At 33.4% G+C, this 12587-nt stretch overlaps 1 non-coding gene across 1 annotated transcript; it reads left to right on the top strand.

The window, feature by feature from the left end:
- The first annotated feature begins 6681 nt into the window (after positions 1-6681).
- On the top strand, positions 6682-6800 carry LOC124917208. Its single transcript, XR_007097089.1, has one exon. It is a non-coding gene; the product is annotated as a U5 spliceosomal RNA (small nuclear RNA).
- Positions 6801-12587: the final 5787 nt, after the last annotated feature.

The raw sequence follows: 12587 nt of genomic DNA, 5'->3' as shown, positions 1-12587 counted from the left end.
CTGAATACCTTGTATCAAATTATTCATAGGAAAATCCCTGCAGAAGATAGTCGCGAGTTGATAAGGGTGGTCACGAAGGTTGAGGTTAAAGAAACTCTGTTTAGTATTGATGGGAATAAAAGCCCGGGTCCTGATGGTTTTAATGCACAGTTCTTCAAAGATAATTGGTCGGTTATGGGTAAAGATGTTACTGATGGGGTTTTGGAGTTTTTCAAAAACAGGAAGATGTTAAAGCAATGGAATACAGCGGTCCTAACCTTGATCCCCAAAACTGCGGTACCTGAGAAAGTACAAGATTTCAGACCAATTTCCTGCTGCAATGTGATTTATAAATAATTTCAAAAATTATTTCTAAACGTTTTAAAAATGTAATAGGAAAAATAATAAATCTTAATCAATCTGCATTCATCCCCGGTAGGACAATCTCTCATAATATTCTTCTCATGCAGAGCCTATTAAAAGGCTACGGGAAAAAGAAAATATCCCTGAGAGTGGCTTTCAAAATAGATATCAAGAAAGCTTTTGACTCTGTTAGATGGGAAGCCATTCGAGACTTTCTGGTTGTTTCTGCTTTTCCTATGATTTTTATCGATTGGATTATGCAATGCGTTTCATCATCATGCTTTGTTGTTAGCGTCAATGGAGTCCATAGAGGCTATTTCAAGGGTGAAAACGGGTAAGGCAAGGGAACCCCCTCTCTTCTTACCTTTTCGTAGCTATCATGGAGATCTTTGAGAGCATCTTCGCGATGTTCCGAAAGAATCGTCCATACATCTTTCACCCATTCTGTGAGGTAGAGGATGGTAACACATTTATGCTTTGCCGACGATTTGTTCATTTTAGCGCACGCAGACGTTGATTCCATTAAACTATTAGGGCTGCACTAACGTTCTTTTCTGAGGTAACAGGTTTAACTATTAATGAAAGTAAAAGTGTGGCATTTTATGGAGGCGTGAAGGACAAAACAAAGAAGGACATCTTCAACATCATGGGCATCAAGGAAGACACTTTCCCATAAGATACTTAGGAATTCCGTTAACTGCGAAGCAGATCGAGATCTCACACTGGAAGTCGCTGATTGAAAAGGTAAAAAAACACGATATCTGGCTGGGAAGTGAAAAAACTTTCTTATGCAGGGAGGATCGACTTATCAAAACCGTGGTTATGGGCATAGTTGGCTATTGGGCACATCAAATGGTCATTCCGAAGAAGGTAATGAGGAACTCGACACGCTGATGAGAAACTTTATCTGGGGTAGTAGTGGATGAGGAGGAAAGAAAGTCAATGGACCGCTCTCTGCAAACCGAAGGACGAGGGAGACATTGACTTGAAGAACTGTATCGAGTGGAACAAGGCTTTAACCTTCAAGCATCTGTGGGCTCTGGAGCGCAATTAGGAGTCACTATGGATCAAATGAGTGCATGCGATGTTTATGAAACACGAAACCAGCATCTGGACCTACAAAATTCACGAAGGTATGAGCTGGTCTCTAAAAAAGATTCTTAAACTAAGAAGCGATATTGCAGATCTTTATGACATCCGATTAGGGGACGGGAAAGACACTCTATTCTGGCACCACCCTTGGTTTGAAAACCAGTCTATCATCGACAAGGAGGAGTTTCAAAATACTCGTATTAGAAGGGACTGCGCAAAAGCGAAAATCAGAGACATCAAAGACGGGAATTGGAACTTGCTCTTGAGAAGAATTCCAGAATGAAAGAGGATACTTGATCATATAAGTAACATATAACTACACGACAGACCAGATATTCATGAATGGAAAGCTGAGGACAATGGGAAGCTGGTATTGAAGAAAATATGGGAGATAATCCGGAAAAAGCGCAGAAAGTAGAATGGGCTCCTCTTGTATGGTCAACGAAGATTATCCCTCGACACCAGTTCATTCTATGGCTCGCCTTCTGGGAAAGACTCAACACTCGTGATCGTATCAGTAAGTATATATGAGCATCCCGGACGCGAGCTGTCTTCTATGCATAGGAAATAAAGAAACCATAGATCACCTATTCGGGAGTTGCTGTATTGCTTCGGAGCTTTGGGACAGATTCTATAAAAGCCTGGAGCTGATCAGTTTCCCGAGCAAATGGAATAAAATCAAAGAAGCAGCACTACTCAAAGCCAAGGGAAATAGATTTGCAACAAGCGTGTTCAAGTGCGGCTTTGGAGCAGTGGTGTATAACATTTAGCAAGAACGGAATGCAATGGTATATGACAGAACTCGCAGGAGCATTGACGAGTTATGGAAAGATATTGTATCGGATTGCAGTGCCCTCGCGGGAACGTGGAGAAGAATTCCAAGCACGGAGCAGAACTGAAATATCTGCAGGAACTGGAATTTACCGTTTTTTAAACTCACTAGAATTGAAAGCATTGTAAACAGATAATTCATTTACATTTTTAGCTTTTTAGCTTTTATTCAGAATGTTACGACTTCAAAATCATTTTAGGCCTGTCTAGAATGATCTCTTAAACTCGTGGTTTTTTCCCGTTTTTGGGAATTTTTAATGAAATGACGCTAAGTCGTTCCCCCCCCAAAAAAAAACCATAGACACGACATCCTTGAAAACTTTTAACTAGACTCGTTGATTTTTTTGTGCCCGAGCAACATAACTACGATGGAGAGTATATTATGTGTCTACTATATATATTAACTACATATATGCATATAGATGAGATATACATTCTAACATTTGTTTGAAAATAAAAAGGGAAATAAAAATGCCTAACCTAATGAGTTATTATCTTTTAGTCTTTGTTACACAAATACTAGATCGTTAGCCACATAGACTAGGAGATTCAAACAATATCTATGAGGTAAGCAAGTACACTCAAGAAAACTAATGACCCGACAAACATCACGAATAAAACTACACAGAGGTAGGCTAAAATGAGAAATGAAGGAGTAGACAAACAATGAAGGACTTAGACTTAATTTATATTGTCGGTTCTTATGTTATTTTTCCTTTTTGTGTGAATTGTAAAGTGAGAAAAGAGGGGTACATGTTATTAATGTTTATCTCACAATGAAATACAACATTCTTATTTAAATTCAAACGAATCATAAATTAGATGTCGATTACAATTAGGACACATACGTGTATAAGGGTGACATTGTTTGTCCCCATTACTTGTTTTGAACTCACTATTCTTGTTGATTTAATAGACATAACATTTTACCACCACATGCCATACACGAGTTCCCACCACCAGATGCTTCATCTGAAAATATTTGATACAAAACCAACATCGTAAAATGCTTACCCACTATGCTACATAGAATGAAGAACGAAGGGAAAACTACTTTAGACACTATCTCTTGAAGCTAGTTATAGGACCTTAACGAGAATATGTCCATGTTACTTGACTACATGAAGTAGTTACTCACTCAGCCCCTAGCAAAATAAATCCTCTGTTGGGGACCACTAGCAGACCCACTAACTGACTTAAGCCCAATGTATCGTTCACTTGTATGCCACATGAACCTAAAGATGAGATACTACTATAATCATGGTACGCCTCGGACGATGAGGAAACTCGACACTAACTGACTTAAGCCCAATGTATCGTTCACTTGTATGCCACATGAACCTAAAGATGAGATACTACTATAATCATGGTACGCCTCGGACGATGAGGAAACTCGACAAGTCGCACTTGAGATATTAAGGCTACAACATATCTAAGAGGGAAAGAAAATCGTGGTTAAAGAACCAATAAAGAAAGAACCTATAATTGATGAAATACAGGTGCAAAAAATGAACAAGCTCTAGAGACGAAAACCTCTTCACTTATTGGAGCACAAGCTATATCGCCATTACTCTTCCTAGTTCCACTAGTACATCCAGCTAGTCAGAGCGACAAACTAGCGCAACTCAGGACTTCTCAAATCGAAATGAAAGCACAAATTGATGCCCTAACTAAAGGGAAGTCAACACACGGAGTTGAGCGCTGGAAATTTGGATTAAAGGTAGCTAAGAGGGTTATGGTGACTCATAGACTAAAATTACCACATATGACCAAGTACGTCAGAAATAAGGATCCAACAACCTATATTCTTGGCGAACATCATGCCATTGCAACTCGAGGAGTTCACGGTATTGTAGTTGTTCCCTCGATATCTTTCAAGTTTCTAAATTAACCAAATGGATAGGCGTTGCAATACAAATCCTCCAACATACGTCATAGGAGCATTAAGTTGTAAATATTATGAACATGGCTACCACCCGATTTATCCCTCTATCTTTTAATTTCATTAATAAAACAAGTCTGTGAAAATCATAAATTGGAAATATTTAAATGAAGTACCTATTATTCAAACTTAAACATGCATTTCACTAAAACCCAAATATTTCAACCAAACTTTGTCCAAGATGGACATTCTGTAAACACTCATTTCGCTCCACAGTTTATATATTTAAAATAGTCACGAGTCTATTAAATTATTTTTCTGAAATCATATACATGCTTATTTGTTTATTTGTGTTTTTAGGATTTTTAAAGGAAATAAATAAAATAATAAATATTGAAAGAAAATATGAGAAACTAGTGGTGCTTGTTAATTGTTAAATTTTGCATCATTAATTCTCAATTTATTTCCACAAGTGGGAAAAGTCAAATTTATTGTGAAAACAAGATATTGAAACCACTCTAAATAGATTACTCAAGACAAAGAAATGAGGACACCCAAAAAGTAAAACGACTGAAATCAACTATGACAACGATTCACAATTTTTAGTTTTTAAACTTTTGTCCAAAATTTTCATTTTTCATGTCAGTGTGGTGTTGTTTGAGTGTTATCTAGGTGTTTGAGAAATATTTCTTATGAAGATATAAGACCCACTATAAACTCTCATTTTTATTTTTATTTCATTTATAAATTATAATTTCATACATTTGAGTTTGGTAGATTTTATTTACTGTTTAATTTTTAAAATTTTAAATTATTTATTGAGATTCACTACTAACATGGTTATAAAAGTCTTAAAAAAGTTGACTGAATTAAATTGATTACATTAACTTTATATTGATAATATTCAAATTAAAATTTTAAAATTGAAAAAACGATAGCATGTTTTACAGCGGCTAGAGGTTTAAGATGAAGTACGCGAACTAGACCCGCCTCCGACCCATGACCTCAAACTAGCTCATCGGCCTTTAAATTATGTTTGTGTTGTTTTATTTCTAGTTTTATTTATTTAGATTATGACAACCCAAAAAATCCACAAAAACTGATAGCAAGTTTTACAAAGGTTAGAGGTTTAAGATGAAGTACGCAAACTAGATCCGCCTCCGACCCATGACCTCAAACTAGCTCATCGCCCTTTAAACTATGTTTGTGTTGTTTTATTTCTAGTTTTATTTATTTAGATTTATACATTAATAATGCCTTGTAACATTTTAATAAGATAAAAATTGAAAACCGTTATAATTATATTTTTAACACAGATAGATTTTTTTTTATTTCATTTACGCTCAATTTTTAACATTTAATTTATGTTTTTGTGTCCTAACTATAAAAACTTCGAGCACTGAACACCTAAAAAAATATTTTTTCCGAAAATGTTATTATTTTACACGCCAAAAATTAAGTGACAACTCTTAATTGTCACAAACTTTTTTTTAATAAATTCTCTGATTTAATTTAATTTACCTTATTTCAAAAATTTTTAAATGATTTATATTTTATATTATTTGCTTAAAAATCTAAAAATAGCGCCTAATTTCAGATGCAGACGTTTTAAACACTTACAAAATAATGGTTTTAACTGAATGAACCAAAATGTTGCGTCAAAGTTTGAGTCATAGTAAAAAATAATTATTTTTATTTTTTTATTAAACTTATTATATTGAAAATATTAATAATATTATATTATATTTAAAGGTAATTTTTATCCAAGCTTCCCTTATCCGGCCTTGACCATTGATAATTTGTTTCATATAAAAAAAAATAATGTCTTTAATGTATTTTGGTTAAATTTGTGTCAATTATTATCCATTAAATTTATTTATCCCACAAAACTGATTTGGTCATATTTCGTGAAGAAAAGTGATGCTATTTGACTAAGAGTGTACATTTATTAATCCTTCAAATTTAGGAGTTCATTTAATTAATTGTTTTGACTAAGTAACTATTATTCGGAATTTTTTACCAGCATAATTTATTATTGGTGGAGGAGGTTAAGTACACATTAATATTTCACAGTTATAACTTATTTGAATTAATGTGTAATTTTTTAAAATAAAAATGTTCTTTCCATTTGAATTACCATTCAATGATTATTTATATTTTGCTTTGTTTAAACAAATCATGATCCAATTGGGTCATTTTTTTTTTTTATAATTAACAAAGATGAATTATTTAGCTTTTGTTTTGTAACAATATATTTAAGTATTTATTGAATAATAAAATATTGTGATTTCAATCTAAGAGATCTCAATGTGTACTTTTTATGACTTAATATAAAAACTTATTACAAAATGTGTATTAATTGAAAGAGAAAGAGAAAGAGAAAGAGAAAGAGAAAGAGAAAGAGAAAGAGAAAGAGAAAGAGAAAGAGAAGTTACCCCCAATGTTTTTTCATATTTCCCACATCGGAGGAGTACCAACTATCCTATAGGAGATCTCTCTATGTAATAGCTGCTATTGCTTTAGGTCAAATCACGCAGCTGTGTTGTGTGCACAAAGCGAACTATTCTTTCGCCTTTTACTAAAGAATACCGTGTGCACGCAACTAATAACAGCATACGCCTTATTTTTGGAGGGTTATCATCAATTGGTAGCCCTAAAATTTCAGTCTAAATTATTTTTGTCTTCTTTCAGTATAATTTAGTAGTCTTCTCCATCACAATTGCTGTTGAAAGAGAACTTGAAAACTAGCGAATCGCTGCGATACAGATTCCGGTTCTTTCTTTCTTAAGACCAACAGGTAAACAAAACTTTCTGAACCCCACAATTTCATATTATGAGATTTCTCCATTGATGATGCTAAATTAATAACAGGAGCATTGGTCCTTCTATGTTTGAAGGGGCCGGAAGCTCTAGGTCTGAATCAAATGTATGACACCAAATCTCCCAAGAGTACCAAAGCCATTTAAGGTGATCAAGGCTAAAAAACTTGTCTTAATTCTGTTATTCAGAGAAATTCAATAGTGTTTTGTTCTTTCTCAATTGGACCGCTTCCAACAGGTGGATCATATATCATCATTGAATTCGGTTCGTCTAGAGGCAATCAGGTAACCCAACATCCAAAATATCACCAAGTTTGTATAGGCATGTTTGATCATTCCCCAAAGTAGAACGGCTAAGAAGTGGAAGATATGCCGATTGAGTATAATATATTCATTTACTTTTCTCCACATTATTCCAATGTCATGAGCCTCACTTCATTAATTTTTCCTTTAAAGCAATCATTTGAGAACTCAATTTTCAGTTTAAGACTGTTACACATGTCTGTATTATAATACTCCACAGATAAATATATGGATGTCGGACTGGGTCGAGTTTTATGATAAAAATGGCGATCCGGTTATACTTGACCCAGCTTGTTATTGTATGTATGGTTCCATTTTCAGAAGGGAAAAAAGGAAAACCCATAAATAAGCCATGGCTATGATTATATCCTAAAAATGAAACAAATTAGCAGATTTGACCACAATACATAACATGCTCATGGAATCATGGTTCTCACGCACTGTTTGCGTCTCCTCCGGAGCAGCAGCCTCTAGAAGGCTAGATCCGACGAAACCTTGTTCAAGACTTCCTGAATTGATTCAAAATATTGCATTGCTTTTACTAATCCATTTTTTCTCGAGAATTTTGCAACCCCGGAACTAGAAAGACTAGAGATTCTGTTTTGGTATAACATGATTTCAGCTGCTCTGAGTGCCACCATGGTGCAAGCAAAAGAGGCCAAACAACTTAACAGAATATACCATTATTCCGCACACCCTTTCTCTTATGGATATCTGATCCACTTAGAAAGTCGAGAATTTGGGCAGGCGTGAGAGAAGAAAAACATGTTATTTTATCTGGGAGATCTAGTTTCTTTTTTCGAGGCCCTCTTGTAATTCTCGTTATATCTTTCTTCTCCCATCGCTATTGTTTCTACCAAACTCTTAATACTAATTATATCTTTTAAGGTTGAGACTAAATCTAACAATGTCATCTTTCGATCCTTTAACAATTTTGTTTCACAATGGTTATTAGAAGTTATTAGAAACTAGAATAATTTAACAAAAACAAGATTGAGAATGTAAATATTACATAGGATATTGATTTTTCATGTTCTTCAGACACGTGTGCAGACAAATGAGACGACGAATAATTTCAATTTGAAGCCATTGAAAATCCATTTTCCCAAAAACTCCTTCCCCTTTTTGTTTTCTTGCAATCTGACCATTTACGATATTCACCACTCTTGTAAAATTTATTTCCATAATAGAATGAGATTATGTCGCATTCTAGACTTTATCTGCATAAAATATTTCTTAAATATACAGAGACTAAGGAGGAGACTCATTTTTTATTTTTCCTGAAAAAACATTGTTAGTTGATTTCGAATCAATAAGTTTTGCACTAAATTTGTTCTTAATTTCACTAATATATTTGAATCGTGATATTAGTGAAAGAATTCATCTCCCTCGAGGGGTCTTTTCTTCTTGATCAGCAATGACAGTCATGTCTTCTTCAGAGGCATCAGTCATTTCCATGATCATCTACGGACTTAATTATTAAAAGATTTTCAAATTCATTGAGGATGATAACAAAGTTTCACCTCTTAAGGATATTTCATTCAATAATAAAATGTGAGAAGATGAAGCTAAGTATAAAATCTGAAATAATATAACAGTAGCAGCTAATATTGGATTGTGAAATCGCATTTAATGTTTAGAAAACAAAACAATAGAGAAAACGAATAGTAGAGTTAGAAAAAATCATTATTAATTACAAAGGTCATAAACCCCTTTATATAGGTTAAATTACAAATTTAGTCCTTCATAAACTCATCAGTACAACTAAGCCCTTTATCTTTGAATACATCTAATTAATTCTACATTCTTACATCCCTTCCTCAAGATGAACATCTTTAAATTCATCTTGTCTCGAAGATTATAAAATAGTCCACGATCCAAAGGTTTTGTAAAAATGTTAGCCTCTTGTGATTTAGAATAGACGTGTCGTGGTAAAATAAATCATTGTTTGAAGTTGTCGTGAACAAGGTGATAGTCGATATCCAAATGCTTCGTTCTTTCGTGAAAGACAAGATTTTCGGCAATATGAATTGCAACTTGATTGTCACATCTTAAAGGAATTGGTAGCTGAACAGGAATATGAAAGTCTCCTAACTAATATGTTAGCCATTTGAGTTCACAAACTGTAGTAGCCATGCTTCGATATTCAGCTTCAGCAGAAGATCTAGACATAGTATTTTGTTTCTTTGTTTTCCAGGAAATCAAAGCATCTTCGTATTTAACACAATATCCTGTAACAGATTCGTGGACTATCGGAGCAGGTTGCCCAATCGGACATCTGAAAAAACTCTCAAGTAACCCATTAGAAGCACAAGAGTAAAACAAACCCCGTGAAGGATTTCAAGTATCGAACAACTGAAGTGCAGAACAACCTGAAGTGCAGCCCTCCCATGTATTAAAAGTGGTTTCTGCATGTACTGGTTTAACTGTTGTACGCTAAAGCCAATATTAGGACGATAAAAATTCAAATATATTAGTCGTCCAACTAATCTTCTGAATTTTTCTAGTTCTGACATAGTAGTACTATTTTGATCGTTAAATTTAATCCCTTTTGACATACGTAACAGCTGTTGGTTTACAACCAGTTAAGCCTATGTCAGCCAAAATATCGAGAACATATTTGTGTTGATTTACATATAACCATCGCAAATTTGTTTTAATTCAAGACCAAAAAATATTTTGTAGTTTCCCTAAATCTTTAATTGAAAACTTTGATTAAGAAACTATTTAACATCTTGAATTATTTTTATACTATCTTCTGTAATTAATATGTCATCAACATAAACTATAATGCAATAAAACAATTTTATGTTAGTAGTTTGAAAAGACAATTATCGTTAACGGACTGTATAAATCATATTCAAGTAAACGATTAGAAAATTGAAGATTCTATTGTCTTGAGGCTTATTTTAATATAAAAAAACTTTTAGTGAGACGAAAAACCTGGTTTGTTGTTCCTTCAGTGAATCCTTCAGGAAGATGCATATACAACACCTTCTTCAAGATTTCCATGATAGGATTGCCGTTGTTTACGTCGAACTGGCCTGTAAAACCAGTTGTTAGCTGAAGTTGAAGTAATATAAATAGTCTTACCATAACAATTTTGGAAAAGGGAGAGAAGCTTTAATGAAAATCAATTCCCTCTTTTTGTTGTCAACCCTTTGCAACAGCCGCGTTTGGTATTTTGCCATTGGTTCCATTCAGATTCAACTTTGTTTTGTAAACCCACCTGCAACCAATAAACTTTCTTTCCATTTGGAAGTGGGGACTAAATCCCATGTATTATTATTTTTTAAAGCAGTATGTTCATCATTCATTAGACATTTTTTTTCCAATGTTTTATTTTAGATGCTTTGTTCAAATGATGGTGGTTCTTTAATAGTTGAAATAGTTTCTTAGAAATTCTAGGTATCACATTTACACAATTTGATACATGTGAAAGGTTGTTGATGTGTATGATATTCCACGTGCAATTGTTTGTGCATTATTTGCATTGACAATATAATCATTTAACTAGGTAGGAGGTTTTCTTCCTCCCTAGTTCCTGTACTTTGTTCAGTTTATTAATGTGAGGTTTTGAAATGAATTTCTATGTATTTCTATAGTTTAAGTGTAAATGTGATGTATTTGGAAATGGATTTGTGTGAATGGATTTGTGTGTATTTCTGCAGTTTCAGTTTCAGAAGTATGTGATGCCGTCCAATGATGTCATTAATAAATAGGATATATCAGCAATCTGTAGAAAAAGGTGAACTTTGAATATAGAAAAATAGTCTTCTTTACTTAGATTTTTCTTCTTCTTTGGTATACTTTTCTGAGTGTGATATAGAAAATGTTTTCATGAAAAATAATGTCCCTAGATACAATTATTGTTTCATTTGAAACATCAAAAACTCTATATCCCTTTTGACCTAAAGAATAACCAAGAAAGATACATTCCTTCCTTAGTTCAAATTTGTTTTTGTGTGGTTATGGTTTTGTATATAACAAAGACAACCAAAAATTTTCAGACTAGAGTAATCTGATTTTTGTCTATATAGAAGAAAAATGAACATTCCCAATTTAAAACCTTTGAAGGAGTCTGTTTATTATATATGTAGCTACCAAAATTGAAAAGGGCAAAAAATATAAATGGTATTTGTGCTTGTAACATTGGTGATTGTGTAACTTGAAGAAAGATGTTGATGTTTACGTTCTATCACCCATTGTGTTGTGGAGTATAGAGTCCAGATTTCTGATGCAAATACTATGTTTTAAAAAAAAAGATAGAATGCATTACTTAAAAATTCACTACCATTGTCTGTTTCGGACAATTTAATGGAAGAATTAAATTGTGTTTTAATCATGCCATTGAAATCTAGGAAGTTTGAGTAGCTACTTCTTTATTTTTTTACATTTATGTCCATGTGCATCTACTATAGTCATCCACTATTGTTAACATAAAAGGACAATCAATAAGTGATGCTTCTTTATAGGGACTCCAAATATCCAAATGAATAACGTGCAAAACATTGTGAGTTTTAGATGTACCTAATTATTAAAAGGTAATCTTTGTAATTTAGTCATGGACAAATATCACAATGAAAATGTTCATCATTTACTAAAATTAGAAACCTGTTTAAGGGTAGTATCATAAGGATGCCCAACGCCTTATATGCATTATTTGAAATCAATAGAAAACATATGCACTTTACTCCTTAGTAACATACTTGGTATCGAGATTTTATAAAAAATAGAGATTTTTTATATAAATATCCCGTTACCCTACTATGTTTCCATCTTTAGGGTCCTGCAATAAACATCCAGAAGAAGAAATGATACCTAATATTGCTATTTTGCAAGTTTTGATATAGATATCAGGTTGTATGAAAATCAGGTACATGTAGAACATTAATTAACTTTAATTGTTAGTAAGTCTTATATTACCCATGTGTTTAAACATGTTTTGTTGTTCCATCAGATAAAAATATGGAATGCTTGCTATTTTCTTAATATCTGTCATTAAAACAAATCAGTACATATATGGCAGCTAGCAACTTTTCTCCATCTTGTTACAGTTTTAAGATCTGTTGGCATTGCACAAGAGCCTCAATAAATCCAAGTTTGGATTTCGCTTCCCAAAGCAAGACAAATTCCACTACTCCATCATGATATAATTTGTGCCATTAAAAACAGTTGTACCAAATTATTGTACCTGGGTTGTCCGAGTTATGATAACCATAAGATGGTCATCGTACTCATACCCTTTCTTTCAGTCATTTCACCTTCTAAACTCGTGGATTTGTCTATAGAACTTCTCGATTCGTCTTTTTCTTGAA

The sequence above is a fragment of the Impatiens glandulifera genome, unplaced genomic scaffold (genome assembly GCF_907164915.1).
Source record: "Impatiens glandulifera unplaced genomic scaffold, dImpGla2.1, whole genome shotgun sequence".
Taxonomy (NCBI): domain Eukaryota; kingdom Viridiplantae; phylum Streptophyta; class Magnoliopsida; order Ericales; family Balsaminaceae; genus Impatiens; species Impatiens glandulifera.
This window is presented reverse-complemented; position numbering and strand designations above follow the sequence as displayed.